The sequence below is a fragment of the Chiloscyllium plagiosum genome, chromosome 29 (genome assembly GCF_004010195.1).
Source record: "Chiloscyllium plagiosum isolate BGI_BamShark_2017 chromosome 29, ASM401019v2, whole genome shotgun sequence".
In the NCBI taxonomy this organism is placed as follows: domain Eukaryota; kingdom Metazoa; phylum Chordata; class Chondrichthyes; order Orectolobiformes; family Hemiscylliidae; genus Chiloscyllium; species Chiloscyllium plagiosum.
The window spans coordinates 28141516-28156114 of NC_057738.1; the positions used below are offsets into that span (position 1 = coordinate 28141516).

A 14599-nucleotide genomic window follows, 5' to 3' on the forward strand; every position below is an offset into this window, starting at 1 on the left:
AGACATTTGGGACATTGATTAAATGAACAATTGCATATATTTTACAAACAAATCAAGTTGCTCGAATCATCCATTCAGTCTTCTAAAGGATTAGCTTTTGATGATTTGCCAGATCTAATGCATTTCAATTAAAATTCCACAATGAGAATCAGGGACTTTAGAGAAAACACAAATTAGTTAATTACTTTGACCTTTGATCATCAGTACTTTTAAATGAGGAAACTTGTATGCAGCTGGATTAGATATGGAAATGAGGTGTTTAAAATAGAGTAGATTTGTTGTGTGATGATAAATTGAGTCTTTTTTTTAAAAGATAGTTTGGTGATACTTGGCTTTTAAGGTAATGTCATATTTGAGTAAGTTGCTGAAGTGAAAGGCTACAGGTTCTTGTGGTGCTGTGTTAGTTTCCCCACTTCTGGGTCAGATGGTTTGGGCCTAAGTTTCCTACTGACCTGGAGGTGTTTTATAAAATGACTAAGCAGGTTAATTAAAAAAAACCCTAACTGAAAAGCATATTGCTTGTTGCTTTTTTTTTTAATTGATCTAGTCATTATAAGCCTTTCAGTAAGTTCTATGATTTGTGATAAGCATTGTTTGGTACCTTCTATTGTAAGAAAGTTAGTAGGGATTAATTGACTGAATTTCGGAAGGATTTGTGATTCCTGGTTTATGTTAACTTTTTTTCTATAACCATGTTTAATCTACCAATGTGAAAGAAGGAAGATACAAGGAAAAAAACTGCCCACTTTGTGTTAATGTTTACCTGTAAGTTGCTTGCACTTCCAAATATGATCAATGTTGTGGCAATGCTGTTTGAATCTTTGTTTAGTGTATAATAGTAGGGTGGGGTTTGCCTTGGTGCTTCAGACTAGGACAGCCCATTGAGGAAGGAATAAGACTGTTTTATTGTTTCCTCTGGGCACACCATACTGATTTGACCCTTTTATTGCTATTCTATCATGATTACTGTTAAGATCTGAATTTCCTTTCTTTGCTGTCAAAGTGATCACGCTCCTTTTTTTTTAAAAAAAAACATCATTTGAGTTGACAAAAGTGATCTTGCCAACAGTCATCTGGTATTTTACAGGTGACCATTACTAGTGCCTTTTCAGTAGGGTTAACAAATGTTTGTTTTAAATTTCAACATTTTATTTGAAAACAAACATATACAAAGCCACTAAAGCAGTTTAGTTCTATATAGTAGTATCTGAAGAAAACAAACCAACATTGGAGTATGACTAAGATTACTTTGATTTGTTTATTGAATACTTGTACAAGATTCAATTTACATACAACTGAGGAACCAGGAGAGTGTGATAACAGAACAGTCCTGCCTTTTTATTTTGTTTGGCAGAAAAACCTCAGACAGCCATTTTTTTTCTCTCACTGAACCTTGGCAGCAACTGCTCCAAGGTTTAATGCTTCCCTAAGCACACCGTCCTTGATCCTGAAAAATGCCAGTCTGTAACATTTAGGTTAGGGTTAACTCTTTGTTCTGGAAGACCAAAGAGCATCTTTGAGTTGGTGGTCTTCCAGGTGCTGTCAATGTTTATCTATGTAAGGCACTTTATCACCTATCTTCCTTGTTTTGGTTTTGCTCGATTAGTGTAGGACACACACACCACAACACAGTAATATGAGGCTTTGGGCAAGGGTTTGTGGTGTGCTAGCAGCAAACACAATGAATTATGCTTGATCAGATATCGTTAATATCTTTGACAGTTGGTATAAATATATCAACTTTTTAAAGTAAAACCTCTCCACAGACTGAGCTCACAGTTCTTCCATCCATTCTAAGATTAACTCCTTCAGAACCATTATCTTGTGCAGCACTTTGTCCCCTATGGATTAGTCAACTTAAATATGATAGTATTTTGATTTGGAAAATTTGGAAAATTTGTTTTAAGAGCTATTTTCCCTCCAGTAGAAAGCAATATCTTCTGCTGCAGAAATGGAATCAAATTGGTTTAAAAGCAGTTTTAATTTTGATAGGGGTGGGAAGGAAAAATTCTTTGATTGGAGGGTCAGTGAAGAGGGAAAATCAACTTCACTACTATCAAATTGGGAGAAATGTCTTTTTGCAGAGGGCTATTGAGCAGGACATGAGTGATTGCCACTAAAAGAGGCAACATTATGACAATCTGGATAGATCTTGATATACAAACATTAGTTGTCTTCATTCCAAACATAATACACTGAGCAGTCTCTGAGCTCTAAGCTTGTGCCTGACTGTATAGATGTGTTACCAATGATTACAAGGAAACAGTTATGGCACAAAACATTTTTGGTTTGGACTCTGGCTGCTAAACAACCCCTCTACTCTAGTCCTATATGCTAGCTCTATTCCATAGCCTTGTTGCTTCTTGCAGCATAGGTATGTATCCAATTACATTTTCAAATGTAATATTCTTCTGCCTTTACTGTGGAGTAAGAGGATAGTTTTTTTAAACCAGGAATAATTACTGACCATATGGAAAAGAAACTGTCATATTATCCAGTAGTGGGAACTGGGTGCAGTGCCTACTGTTTCAGAGATGCTCTATCTCCTGAATGTAATTTTAATTAATAAATGGCTGATATTCACTGACATGAGTATGGACTTCCCTTTTTATTTAGTATTGATCCACATTTGAACATACTATGGTTTATCAGGCAGCAGGTTTCAGAATAGGAAGGCAAGCAACACATTTTCAGCAGGTTTCAGAATCCCAACCACCCTCTAGGTGACAACTACTCAGTGGTCCCCGCATGCTACCAACTAAAATAAATCTGTTTATTGAAATTAGTAGTTCCTGTTCATCTTCTTCTGTCAATCCATCTATTTTATACACCTCTTTTTAAATTGCTACTGTTTCCTTCCTGCAGAAAGCAACTCCAGCCTGTAATCTTTACCTTTTTTCTCAATTTGAAATCCTCCATTTATTAGCAACATCTGCCTAAATCTCCGATACCCTGAAGAGTTATCACCAGGTTTGGTGACTTGAGCTGTATGCAGTACTAGTAATTTCCTTTGTACTCCTAAACATTTGACAATAATGATAACCACAAGATAAAGGAGCAATTCAGCTACTTAACCCAATAAGTCTGCTCTGCCACTTGATCATGGCTGAAGTGTCTCCTCCATTCTCCCTATAATCCTTAATCCCCTCTAATACAGAGTTTAAAGGCACTCAATGACTTGGCCTCCGCAGCAATGGGTTCCACAGATTCACCATCCTCTATCTGAAGATACTCCTCATATCGCCTCTAAAGGGTTGTCTCTACACTCTGAAGCTGTGCTCTTGGTTCCTTATCTCTCCCAGTGCCAACATTATCATCGCATCCAGTGTCTGAGCCTCCCAGTATTCTAAGTTTCAAGAGATACCCCTTTCATCCTTCTAAACTCCACTGAGTACAGACAGTCCTCAATAGCTCCTCATAGGTGCTTCATTTCCAGAATTATTCTTGTAAACTGCCTCCAAACCCCCTCCAAAACCAGCACATCCTTCAGATATAGGATACAAAACTGCTCTCAATACTCTAAATGTAATCTAACTGGAGCCTTGTACAGTTTCAAATGTATATCTCTGCTCTTGTGTTCTACCCCTCCTGAAATTTAATGCTAACGTTTGCATTTGCCTTCCTAACTGCCAGCTGAACCTGCATGCTAACGTGAAGAGAATCCTTAACTAGGATGTTCAATTGTTTGCTTCTGACTTCTGAAGACTTTCCCTGTTTAGAAAAAAAAAGGTATATGCCTCTTTCTTTTTTCCTTACAAAGGTGCAAATCCTCTCTTTATATTTCATCTGCTACTACTTTTTTGCCCACTCTCCTAGCCTACATCCTTCTGCAGAATTCCTGATCCTTAAAACTACCTGTCCTTTCACCTATCTGTCCCACTAACTTCAGGAATCTAGAATATGCTTCAAAGTTCAATTTATTTTATAATTCCTTGTTTAGCCTCTGCAATGTATTTGATTTCCATTGCTTTCTTATATAGGGCACTGAAATAGTCCATTCAGCTCAACCTGATCATGCTTTCTTTGCTCAAATCAATCTACCCATGTATTTCTCATGGAAGTCTTCTACTGTAATTGTATTGCAGCTACTATGTAACATAACAGTCAGTAAATATGCTCATGATATCGTCACTATATATCATGGTATATGACCTGACAGTACAATGGTCTGTCCCCAACTTACTGAGTCTTGTAGCATGACACCAGGGGGGAAATGTGCTATAGTTTAATTTAGAATTGCTTTGTTTCAGCTCATTAAGGCTCTGATTTTGTAATATGTAGTCCCTATTATCTAATATACTTTATTGAAACTTTAGTGTTGTTCTCATCTCACATGAGATGACATGCATATCACTACATGTACAAAGCTCGTTGAAGGTAAAATTCCATCACTGAATTGATGGGAGAGTGAAGGACACAACAGGTTTGGATTAGCAGCTGTCCATAAATAAATGACTCTCCGGTATCACATCAACTCTCTCTCTCTCCCTTCCTTCCTTTCTCCTGTGTCTATCTCCTTTCCCCTTGAATATTCATCTGTACAATTTGCCTCAACCGTTCATTATTCTCGAAGGTCCATGTTTTCCCTACTCTGGGCAAAGATGTTTTTTTTTCTCTATCTCCCACTGCACTTAAATTCCTTTCGTATTGATGCCCTGAATAATGCCTTCACCACAAATGGCAAATTTCTCTGTTTTCATTCTATTAAAACAGAAGTCCTAATTGTAGGAGGCTGTCATCAAGAAGTTGCCTTTAAAAGACAATAGGTCTATAGTTTAGAAGCTTCTTCCTCCCCAGTGACTAATCTAATTTCCGTAGGTGTAGACTTGCTAACCATGACTCCTACATTAAGTCTACACTGAGAATCTCAAACTACAAGGAACCAGGTAGCATAGCAAAACCCATTGGCAAATCTTTCAGTAATACACCCATTAACCTCTTGCTTCCTGTCAAATTTTGAATCCAACTTTCCCTTGGGTCTCTCTTGTCTTTAATTCTGTGACGGTATTGAGATTTGTTAATCAAATGCACTACCCTCATTGTTGCATCTTTAGAATTGACTTAAACTCTTAATAAATTTGACTGTCCTAGATAAATCTGTGCATGTTCCTAAATGGGAATTTTTGTTGCCTCCTAAAATTCCAAAAGTTTTCCTATCACTGCAGAATTGATTACATGGTGATGTGAAACTATTCTTTTGAGGTTCTAATATCTATAAAAACAGTCTCAACATATTGGGAATCTAAAACCTTGGCCTGTGCCATTTCTGTAGTCATGAATTTAGCAATTTAATTCTGTGCTGCCTTCACATGGCACAGGATCATAAAGATCACTAATGTTGGACGTCTTTCTTCTCCCTGCCAGAAATCAGCCTGCATATCTAAAATAAAAGCAAGTGCTGGAAACATTCAGATCTGACACTCTTCTGAAGGAACTCCTGAAACTAAGTTTGGACCCTGCCACTCATGACACAGATGCTACCAAATCAGCCAAGTTCCTCCAGTGCTATGTAATTATTACATGTCCACACTTGCAGTGCTTGCTTTTCACTGCAGAACATTAGCTCATAATTGCTTTTGTCCTCTCTCTCTCCTATTCTCTCGGTGCCAACACAAAACTCAATCATTTGCCTTATTCTCCACTCATGCGATTCAGCTACTCATTGATGTTAATAGCCCTGATGCCATCCTGGAGTATTGTCTGCAGGAAATTCTATTCCTGTAACACTCTACCTCATGGATACTCACTAGAGATGATAGCTGCTCTAACTCCAATACAGAAAACCTGAGGTGTTTCAATGCAACAATTCCTGTATATGTAATTGTTCAGGATGTGACAGCCATTGTGGTATTTCTCCATGGAATGTAATATGTTCCGTGGAATGGACATGTCCTGTTATACTTTAGTCAATCGAATAGTTAGAGGTATTTTTGAAAGAAATCTGAGTACCATCTCCTGCTGGTGTCAATAGGTTTTTATTAACCTCATCCCCAACAGACTGTTGCTGTTTCACCCTGAAACCTTTTCAGGTTTGCACTAGATTTGATCGGACGGGCCAATGGACTGAGAAGTAGCAGCTGGAGTTTAATTTGGATAAAGGCAAAGTGTTGTATTTTGGTAAGGTAAACCAGAGCAGGACCTGTACAACTAATGGTAGGGCTCTGGAGTGGTGTTGAACAGGAAGCTAGGGGTGCAAGTTCATAGTTCATTTAAGTGACAACTCTGCTCCATCCCCTGAATTCCTTGCCTCTCAGCTCTCTGATACGTTCTGCTAAAGATTGCAGCTATTCCACTGGGGAAAAAGTTGTTCCAGTAGAGGTTTAAATTGTAGAAGGACAAATAAAATTTCAGTGTCTACTTCACAGTTGACCCATGAACGATGGATCCAGCAGCCTGTCTGAAATGACTCTGAATTTTGGTCCCTGCCCACAGCTGCTGATCCAAGGTGAAGGGAAGGACATTATCTGATGCTCCTGATGATTGGGAGACAGACTCGTTCCTTGTGACCTCTAGTGATGTTTCTTAGCCATTCCAAGTGCAGCGACACTTAAAAATGCTATTAGGATAAATACCAAAGTCTATAGCAGTGTTGGGAATTGGTAACTATCAGCATGAGCTGTTTTTCCAGTTTCCCAGACTGGGTACTATGTGACTGACTGACTGCAATAGTCAAACTAAAATAGAATAAAGCACAAACCACACATTTTTCACATTAGTAATGAGCAAAATTGTTCAAGTTGTAAATTGTCATAACTTCAAAATACAAGTGTCACTTTGTCTAAATTATTTGTCACTGCAAGAATACAATAGAATATTCATTACTGGATTAATGAGAAACTTTTTTTAAAAATAGGAGTAGGCCATTCAGCTCTTCAAGGCTGGCTAACACTCAGTATGATCAGAGCTGATCAGCAACTCAGCACCCTCCTGCTTTCTCCCTATTTCCTTATTCTTTTGAAGAACAACAGCAAACTCTCTCTTTCTTCAATTGAACATTTTAATGTTTTCCCTTAATTACTGTCTGACAGAGAATTCCACCAGGTCACCCCTCTTTGGGTGAAAAATTTTTATTCTCTTCTCTCATACATGACCTACCTCAATCCTTGGCTCTGGATAATATTTGAGTTATAGCTGCTGACCCATCTTTATGTTACAAGGAGGGAGAAAAACTACTGTTTGCTTTATGACATGGGGTAAAACCCCCAACCACTAATTTAAACCCAACACACAGAAAAGATTCAACCCTGTGCTGTAATCTGTGAAATTCGAGAGACCAGGATCTATTCCCAAAAATCACTATTTGGAGTAAAAATTAACAACTCTACTTTTTGAAGTCTAACAGAATAATTGATAATTTACAACTCCTTTTTTTCTAATCTATCTTTTACTTTCTCTTCTATAATACTGGTTTAATAAAATCCCCAATTAAGATTTACCAAAAAGTTCAAATTTCAAAACCAGCTAGCTGTCTAATCTTCTTTGTATTTTCCTCTGTCATCTTTTCTTCCTCTTGGTGATTTCTGTTTAACAGGTTGTTGATAGATAAAGGTACCTTTTTTTAAGAGACCTATTCTGCAGACAGTCTGAATATGTTGGTGGCTTGGCAGTTCTCCTCAACTGTTCTTTTTTGGCTTCATTGGTATTTATATTGTCAAAATACTAAATTCAAACTTTATCAGAGTTTGGCATTTTGGGGCATAATTTAAACTGATTGGCCAAACTTGAATTTGACTTTTTTTTTGTCTCCATGCAACCCAGCTAATCTAGCTGTTCAATCAAACGTTACCTTGTTCTGAACACTTGGTGCTGTGTCAGGTGTTATGCTAGCTTTTAATTCTCTTAAAGGTACAGTACCCCTTACACCTTCATAACAGCTTTCAAAAGTGACCATGATAATAATCCAATGCTTTTTTTTAAAAAAAAAAGAAAAATAACATTTCAAAGTCTCTTGCTCACATTGTCACCATAACATTGTTTATAATCACCTTTCTTGACCTCTACTTTAAATATTCTCAAGACTGCGTTTCACGTCCCTCAGGCTTCCAAAGATTCACTACCTTTTGGACTGGAAAACATACTACTCCTATCAGTCCTAAATAGCAACCCTTTGTTATAAATTATGCCCCTTGGTTCTAAACTCTCCAACCAGTGGAAATCTCTTGCCTGTCTATTCCTTTTTAAGTACCTTGTAAGCTTCCATGAAATCCATAGTTCCCAGGCTTTTCCTTGCAACCTTTCTTAGATAATGGTACCATGTTAGCCAATCTCCAGATTTCTGGCACATTAACCATAGATATAATGTCACAAGCATCTCTGCAATCTCTTCCCTAGATTCCCACAAAGTTCTTGGAAACACCTGATAAGGTGCCAGGGATTTATCTACATTTTTGTTTTAAAACCTCCAGCACCACCACCTGTAATATGGATGCCTTTTTTTTTTCAAAATATCACTATTTCCCCAAGTTTCCTAGCATTTTTCTCTAAGTGCTGATACAAAATTTGTTTTGATTCATACCCAGCTAAGTGGTTCAAAACGTAGATGGCCACTATTTAAGGGGCCCTATTCTCTTATTTTGCCCTTAATGTATTGTAGAATCTCTTTGGATTCTCCTTCACCCTATTGGCCAAAGCCATTTCATGTCCCACTTTTTTCCCCAATTGATTTCCCTCTGAAGTATACTCTGACTACCCTTGTAAATCTCTAGAGATTCATCCAATCACAGCTGTCTGTACCAGATACATACCTCTGTTTTCTTGACCAGAGCCACAATTTCTCTCCTCCATTCAGCATTCCCTATATTGCTGTTCACATTTAACAGGAACATACTGTCTTTGAACTGTCGTTTATCCTATTTGTGAAGGCCTCCTACATACCAACTGTTGCTTTACCTGAAAATAGCCTTACCCAATCAACTTTCAAATGTTCCTGTCCAATACTCTCCAAATTGCTCTTGGTCCAATTTAGAATTGACTTTTTTTTTTGATAAGTTCTATCAATTTTCCATAACTATTTTAAAACTAATAGAATTAGGATCACTTGCCCCAAACATTTTTCCCCCACTGACACCTCTGACTTGCCCTGTCTTACTTCCTGATAGAAGGTCAAGTATTGCTGCTCCACTTGTTGGCACATCCACCTACTGAATAAAATTTTCTTGTACACACTTAAATTCCTCTCCATCCAAGCCCTTAACACGATGACAGTCCCAGTATTAGAATTTAAAATCTCCTACCGTTACTGGTACAACTCTACCATTCTGAGATCTCCTTTTCATGTTGGTTTCTCAACTTCCTGCCGACTACGTTGGGGAACCAATAAGTGCAATTCCATAAGGGTAATCACTTCACTGGATGATCTCCAAGGAATATTCTCCCTAAGTACAGTCAATGTCATTTGTAAGCAAAAACACCACTTGCCCCTCCTCTCTCACATCCCCTGCTCTCCTTCCTATAGCATCTCCACCCTAGAACATTTTAAGCTGCTAGTCCTCTCCCAATTATTTTGTTTTTTAACTCTAATGAAATGACAGGTTCTGATGTTCCTTTATTAGAATGAATTTTTTTTCTATCTGTGAACCTTCAAGGTATTAACAGAAGTAGACAGGTTTTTTATTTCCTACAGCAAATATTTACTGACTGTTTGTTTGCATTTATCCATCTGTATTTTAAGCTTCTGTCTTTCATGATCAACACTGTACATGATTGCAATGACTCTTGTGGAAAAATGCAAGGATGAAATAATTTAGAAATTTTCTAGATTGATATTTTCTTAAATTAGAATAAGGGTTGACTTGGTTCAAAATCTTAATGATTTGATTGTAATCAAATTTGTTAAAAGTGGTGCTTTGCTGGGAAAATAGCACCTAATTCAGGCAGGGCTGGGGTTTCTGAGCCCCTGCAGTAAAGTGGTGAAAGGAAAAGAGTTGCTAGCTCAGAGCATAATGTTCTTGCCCAACATGAAATAAGGAGCATTTTAATGTCCAATTGTCATATTCAACTTTTTAAAAGTTTTGCACAAATGTAGAATGACATTGAGGACAGCAGCACTAGTTGTTATTGCAAATTGCTGACCCAACCCAAATTTTGACACAACCCAGATTGTTTGCTGTACACCTAAAAAGACTTGTCAAAGGAACAATATTTCACTTGTTGCTTGGTAACAACACAATTTCTGAGGGCATGCAGTAATTGGCTCTTTTCTCAAAGTCACACAGCAACTGAGTTTTTTTTTGTAAACTCCTGCTGTGGTGGTTTCAAGACTTGATTTTCCTTTTTATTTTGAGTGGAATGCTCGAATTTGTGCAGAATATAGTTTATACTTTCATAATACTCTTCCTGTAAAGTACGTCCTATTGTACTTTTTAGAAGCTTATAGATTTTAGTTTTTTTTTATTTGCCTCCACAAAAATCTACCCCAAACTGCTGCTCAGTGTGTACTATCCTCCTAAGATGCATCGCAGAAATTCACTTGCCCCCCCCCCTCAACACCCCCCCCCACCCCCCAAAACAAAACTGTGGGTCAAGCTACTGCAATAGTTTAAGGAACCAGCTCGTGAACCTTTGCAAAAGCAACTAGGAATGGATTAAATGCTGGGCATGCAGCAATACCCAGCTCCACAAATGGGTGATCAAAGTTAGCTTTAACGTGTAGGCCATGATCTGCCCGAAGCCTAGCAGTTTCTCAGTGTCACACTACCAACTCCAGTAGGTGGCAGTATTGGTATTTCTCATTCAGTTGGCATCTGTTCCAGACAGTCGACTGATTTGAAGACTACATTCTGTGCCAAGGCAATTTCTTGTAAAATGTGGCAACCATAACTTGGAACAGTGGGGTGACCCTGAGTTGCAGTGAGTTTTGGGTACTTGGCTTGAAAGAAATTTTTAACACGAATTAGTGGAATCCTTGGCCAGCCCATTAAAATGGAATAAAGGTGACCAAAGTGTTAGGTTTTAAAATAAAAGTATGGGTTATGTTTGTAACATGGAAAACTTATCTGGTGATCATATTGGTGATTTTTTTTTAAAATAGAAATGCTATAAGCTTACAGGTCACCTTTTCTTTGAAAGGTCACTATACTTTGACTTAAATAAAATTTTTTTACTTTTGGCTCCCATCAAGTTTGCCAATTACTGGATCACTTCCTTTGTGTGGGGCCTTGACATGTCTAAACAACGCAATACTCCAATAAGTTGCAGTTGAAGGATAAATTTTAGGTCATGACAATGATTTCTGTTGATCCTCTCACTTTGTCCCAGGATCTTTTGTTATTCAACCGACAGAACAGATGGGAGTCTTAAGTAAATGCCATGTCTCCTGTTGGAGTATCACTGCAGAAATATCTCCTCAGTACTGCTCTCGTGTTGGTGTAGATTTAAATGCTCATGTATTTATAAGACTCGGAAATTGCTAAAGGGTAATTTGCTTCAATGCAGGAGGAGGGGGGGCAGATGTTGTGGTGTTAGTCATTTGTGTGCTACTAAACATGAATCACTGGGTGTAAATGTTTTCTGAATTTTAACTATCATTTTAACCAGTGGAATTCTCTGAATCAATAGTGAGAAGTCATAGATGCTTACTGACCAGAATAGGGTAACCATAATAGATTTTTGTTTTCATTAGAGGTAAAAAGTTTCACTATTGTGCAAAATATAACTTTGGTCAGTTTCCAAATCTATACTGGATTCTCCAATTAGATCAGAATGAGAAATGAGCGGTTAGTCTTCATTCTAGATTAGAGTGGTGCTGGAAAAGGACAGCAAGTCAGGCAGCATCTGAGGAGCAGGAAAATCGACGTTTCTGGCAAAAACCCTTCATCGGGAATGAAGGTGGGGGCCTTGGTTGGAGCCTCTGGTGGAGGCTCCCTGCCTTCATTCTTGATGAAGGGCTTTTGCCTGAAATGTTTTTTTTTCTGCTCCTTGGATGCTGCCTGACCTGCTGTGCTTTTCCAGCACCACACTCTAATCTAGACTCTGATTTCCAGCATCCGCAGTCCTCACTTTTTTTTTTGTCTAGTCTTCCCCATTCTGCCATTGAGCTGAACAGTGTTAGTACTTTAAAGTGGGATTTGTTTTGTTCTAATGTCAATTTTAAATTGAAAGTGGTCAGTTTCCTGTGACATGAGATATGAAAGTAACTGTTTGATACTGCCTAAAGGTTATTTTTGAGCACAAAGTTACTAAAGAGATATTCAACTGGAATGATTGAAAAGGCTGGGGTTGCTTTCCAAAGAACACCAGGCATTTCTTTATTTTGAAAGACAAAAAAAAGTACAGATTCTGAGGGCACCTAGCCAGAGTAGAAAACATTTTTACCTGCTTCCTTCCCCTCCCCACAACCTGCGATGCGCATCCCCCTGTCCCAAGCAGAGAAAAATGGGACATGAGATATGAATGAACGTGGTATTTCCTTAACGAATAAAATTTGAATTAGAAAATTGAAGGAAGGGCTGTAGTAAGTTCAATCAAATTGCACAGAACTAAAGGTGCAAGGGAAAGGGGTGGAAAATGAGAATTTGCATCAAAAGATCTTTTTTAAAATGAAACATTAATTCTAGAATAATTAACACTGCAAGAGAGTTGGTTCGTCAGCTGTGCAAAATAAATTATTACTGTTTAAATTATTTATTGAACAGGTCTACAAGGGCCTACAATAGAGTTAATATCTAACTTTTTTTTCTAGTTGTGGAAATACAGCAACTTGTGTGTGTAAAATATGTGGCAGAGAACTAAGACTTTAGTTTCAGTAAACTAATTTTGATAAGTTGAAAAACCATTTTTTTTTTTTGGCTTTCTCTTCAATCCTCCTAAGGATGTTGCCAGGGTTGGAAGGTTTCAGCTAGAGGAAGAGGCTGAATAGCCTGAGGCTATTTTCCCTGGATCATCAGCAGCTGAGGGGTGACCCTTTTTAGAGTTTTTATAAAATTACTAGGAGCATGGATGAGGCAAATAGCCAAGGTCTTTTCTCCAGGGTAGGGGAGTCCAAACCTAGAAGGCATAGGCTTGAGGTGAGTGGGGAAAGACCTTAAAAGGGACTTTCAGGGCAACGTTTTCATGAAGAGGGTAGTATGTGTAAGGAACGAACTGCCAGAAGTGGTGGGTGCTGATACAATTACAACATTAAAAAGGCATGTAAGTATAGGAAGGGTTTTGAGGGATATGGGCCAAATGTTGGCAAATGGGACTACATTAAATTTTGGATATCTGGTCGGCATGGACCAATTGGACTGAAGGGTCTGTTTCCCATGCTGTACATCTGACTCTGACTCTAAATATGGAAAGAGTAGGAGAAGTCACATGGTATTACAGATTTTTTTTTTCCAAAAAATGTCATGCTGTTCCAACTTTGTGCTGTACTTATCAGGACAAATCACCAATTTTTAAAGGAACAATTTTGATGCTGCCTGAGAAGAAAATGCTGATTGGTGTGGACTGAGGCCATGCTATAGCAAATGCACAAGTGGACTTTACCTTGTTTTAAAAACAAGGTAGAGATTTGAGTGTCTTTCCCAGAAATAAGTTGTTGGAAAAGTTGGACTGCTTGTGGTGCGGAGACCTTATGAGGTAACCTAGAGCTTTTGAAGATGAGGTCTTGATTAAAGAAAGTGTGTACCTTCAGGCCAGGAAGGTGACACAGATAGTCACTTAAAAAAATTTGAAGGAAAAGAAACATTCACTACTTTTTGATCTGAAATGTTGACCAGAAAACCTGATACTCTCTCTAACTCTCTCTAACTCTCTATTATTGGCAGATATTGTGGATGTGAAACTGAAGATGCTACCTGAAAAGGTGGAACCTGTAGAGCTAACAAAAATGGATATATGGGATTTGTCTGATCAATTCAAAATGCCAAAACCAGCTTAAAGAATATTAAAGTCCAGGAACAGGCTGTTCCATTCACTAATGGCTGCACTGAAATTTGTCTTTCTAAACTAAAGTCATTTTCTTTTTGCCTCCTATGCAGTCTGTATCCCGCTTTTGCTTGCCAAATCATCTATCAGCCAAGATGCCTCTTGCAATACAACTTTTATCTGCTTCTACCACCTCCAGCATGTATTCCAGGCACTTGGGAAAAAAGCTTGCCTCTCTCATCTCATTTTAACATTTCCTCCATCACCTTAAATCTATGACCCTAGTAATTGATTGTACCCTGGGGAAAATAATTGACTCTCCATGCTTTGCATAATTAGTTAAAGGCTGCCTATGAAGTTTCTGTGACTTCCTCCTCATAAAGTTGTTGTGCCAAAGGGTGACAGTGGTTAGCACTACTGCTTCACAGCACAAGGGATTTCAGTTAAATTGCACTCTTGGATGACTATCTTTCTGTGAGGAGTTTACAAATCCTCCCTGTGGCTGCATGGATTTCCTCCAGGTACTCTGCTTTCTTCCTACAGTCCAAAAATGTGCAGATTAAGTGGATTGGCCATGCTAAAAATTGCCCCATATTATCCAGGGATATGTAGGCTAGGTGGATTAGCCAGAGTAAAGCCCATGTGAGGTTATGGGGATTTGGTAGTTCTGGGTGCCATTTTGGAGGGTTCATAATTGATGGGCCTCTTCCTCTGCTGTCGAATGGAGAAAAAATCAAACCTAAAAGGAGTC

The 14599-nt window shown here is 38.2% G+C and overlaps 1 protein-coding gene across 17 annotated transcripts in view; it reads left to right on the top strand.

Annotated features, from left to right (window-relative positions):
* Window positions 1-253: 253 nt before the first annotated feature.
* The window catches only part of LOC122564459 (FH1/FH2 domain-containing protein 3-like), a 650002-nt gene continuing 635656 nt past the window's right edge, over window positions 254-14599 (top strand). For 16 of the 17 annotated variants that reach the window (XM_043719360.1, XM_043719363.1, XM_043719365.1 and 13 more), the window contains exon 1: window positions 254-340. The gene's annotated coding sequence lies outside the window, so the exon portion shown is untranslated. Of the gene's footprint in view, window positions 341-639; window positions 766-14599 lie in introns of those variants that run through there. The other variant, XM_043719361.1, reaches the window with a different exon arrangement.